The sequence below is a fragment of the Manis javanica genome, chromosome 12 (assembly GCF_040802235.1).
Source record: "Manis javanica isolate MJ-LG chromosome 12, MJ_LKY, whole genome shotgun sequence".
NCBI classification, from domain to species: Eukaryota; Metazoa; Chordata; class Mammalia; order Pholidota; family Manidae; genus Manis; species Manis javanica.
This window is the reverse complement of record NC_133167.1, coordinates 48449446-48452770: the sequence shown is the minus strand read 5'-3', so window position 1 is coordinate 48452770 and position 3325 is coordinate 48449446.

Genomic DNA, 3325 nt, shown 5'->3' with positions numbered 1-3325 from the left:
ATTCTGAATTACATCAACTCAGTTAAGAAACACAGCTTTTGCTCTTTTCTCTGAAAAAGACACTTTACAATAATGATAAGCAATCATCTAAAAAACATACACAGGAGGGAGCTCCTCAGACTTCCCATTGCTTCCTCTCCTTTTTGTGTGCCATGCATTTATTTTTTAATACAGATTTCTGTCACCCCAGACTGCTGTCATTACTGCCTTCTTGGAAAATTCCTTCTGCCTCTAGCTCCTGATTGCTACAGAAGACTCCTTCCTGGTTCTTACACTTGACTCCCAGATTGCTGAATTAGACCTGTTTTTAAAATGCTTCTAAGATCTGCCTCCAAAGTCTTGGCTTCCTTTTCCATTTTCTAAAGTCTCTTTTCAACTCTTGCTTCTTATTCTCTGCCCTTGGGTATCCTTTCTATTCTGAGGGTCCAAATATCCTAGGCAACCATTATACAAGACCTAGACCTACTTCCTTCAACGTTTGCTATGCTGCCTGTTCTTTAAATAAATTCCCAAATTTGTATCAGTACTTTATCAAAACATCCCCAAATATGACTTCACTATGCTATTACTAATTCTTCTATTTCTAGTTCCCACCTCTGTTTCTACTTTCCAGTTTCTTTCCTAAAGACAACATTTTTTAAACTGGGTGTTTAAAAATTTCAACTGACCTTTAATTTTTAGTTTTTGGCTTTCCAGGCTGTAAGAATTTTCTTCAAACACACTATATTCTGGAGACCTCCAAATAACCAATATTTTCCTAATATGTCTCAGCAAATATGGCTGTCAGATCTAGAATGCTCCAAGCAAATATTTGTAAATATTCCTGATCCAGTATCTCAAGTTGATTTATTTTTTTCATTGCCCATATAAAAAGAATCTCTTCATTTTTTATTGAGGGATCATACCCTCCAACACACTTGGTTGGTGATAACTATGCCTATGATGAAGATTTATTTAAAATCCACTAGAAGCCTAGAGATGGCTAAGCAAAGAATAAAAGAACAGGGGATCCCAAAGGCACCCAGCAATCACAAAAACGCTATGAAAGTAATCACAAATAAATATCTTCCCATGTGCATGTATGTACCCATGCAACTTATTATATCCCCAAACTCTAGTTTCGCTCAAACATTTAGCACTGAAAGGCAAAACGAGAGTCCAAGTAGATGCAGACATTTAATGCACGTGATCCTGCCCCTACCCCTCCTTGACCCTAAAGACAGGTAGGAAGGTCATTAAAAGGCCCAGGAAATGAGGTGCCTATGCCTACTTCAAACCTCTCTGAGAAACAGGGATAACAGAAAAATAACCTGAAGCCAATACTCCAGAGTGGCTCTAACAAAAAATAATAATCATAATAATAAAGAGGATGATATCACAAGCAGGTGAGTAAGGAATAGAATTCCTAGTGCTATAAAAATGTTTTTTGCTGCCAAAGATGAATAGAGAAGTAACAGAGAGCAGGGCATCCCAACGGCTCTCCTGAGACCTACAAATTCTAACAAATGAAAAATTAATTCATTCCAAATACTTAGCATATCATAAGCTTTACAATCTCAAATTAAAATATGTGAATCTTTGCTATATTTTCCAACTAATAAATTTATTGTAGATCTGATTAAAGTTGTTCAATATCATGAATTATGAAAACTAACTATATTTGGACATGATTGCCTAAAACTAAATCATTACAAAGTCTATACCCTAAAAAGAATCCTATGCCTGCAAGACATAGATTAAAGTGATTAATGACTCCCCTAGTTGAGTATTATCATTTACTATAATTGAATTACTTTAAGCATTTGGCCCAGTAATATATTATTATTAAATATATACAGAACAGTAGAAGTAAAACATGCCAGGGAAACAATGTCTTTGACCTTCAAAAACCCAAAATTTAATTACTTAACCAATCCAATTTATGATCAACAAAGCCAAACAGGATTCAAATTTATGCTTTATGTACTGCATTTGGAAAAATTCTGGACCACTTCTTCAATCCATTGTATATCATGATATATCAAACATCTCTCATTGCTATGGTTTGAATTTTGGATGCTTTGTGTACCTAACTTTTATAGCTCTATTCAAAATTCCCTATTTCCCTGTTTTTCAAATTACTGTAGTTATATCATTGTTTATTTGGGGTGGGATGGGCAGTTTTCATTGTAGTTTCAATTTTATATAACTTACAATTAGCCTAAGAATATTACTCATACTATAAAAGTATGGAGTATATAATCCTGTAGTTGGACTGTATTATCTTAAGATAAAAAGTTTTTAATAAGAAAGTTTGTGATTTATAAGACTGATATGTTGAATCATAATTTTATATCTTACATGTAGTAAAAGTCACCCATTTCAAGTTAACAATTCAGTGTTTTTAATAATTTTACCAAGTGGTACAACCACCATCATAAATTAGTTTTAGTACATTTTCATTCTCCCAATAACATCTCTGTCTATGTACAGTTCATCCTTGTTCCCCCTCCCAATCCCAGGAATCCACTAATTTACTTTCTGTCTTATAAAGTTGTCTTTTCTGGACATTTAAGATAATAATATAAACTGGCTTTGAGTAGTAGACAATCTTCTGGGGAGGAGTGAAACACCTGGACTGGGACTCATTTCCCTCCTCATTTGTAGAGTAGGGCTGACTCTTCCCAGAAAGAAAGAAGGCATACATCCAGGTCTAACCACCTTATAAAGTGATGATAACTGGAGCACCTGGTAAAACAGAATAATGATATTTGATAGAAGAATAGTCCTTATCTATGGAATGCTCTAAGGAGAATGTACATGACTTGGGCTTGTTTATGGCCATCAAACACAGGATCTATATCTATCTATCTATACATATATATATATATATATATATATATATATATATATATATATATATATATATATATATATATATATATATATATATATATATATATATATATATATATATATATATTGGCATCATTAACCTACAATTACATGAGGAACATTATGTTTACTAGACTCCCCCCATCACCAAGTCACCCTCACAAACCCCATCACAGTCACTGTCCATCAGCGTAGTAAGATGCTGTAGAATCACTTCTTGTCTTCTCTGTGTTGCACAGCCCTCCCCGTATCCTCCCACCAACATTACACATGCTAATCGCAATGCCCCCTTTCTTTCCCCTTCCTTATCCTGCCCTTCCCACACATCCTCCCCAGTTTCTTTGCTTTGGTAACTGTTAGTCCATTCTTGGGTTCTGTGATTCTACTGCTGTTTTGTTCCTTCAGTTTTTTCTTTGTTCTTATACTCCACATATGAGTGAAATCATTCGGT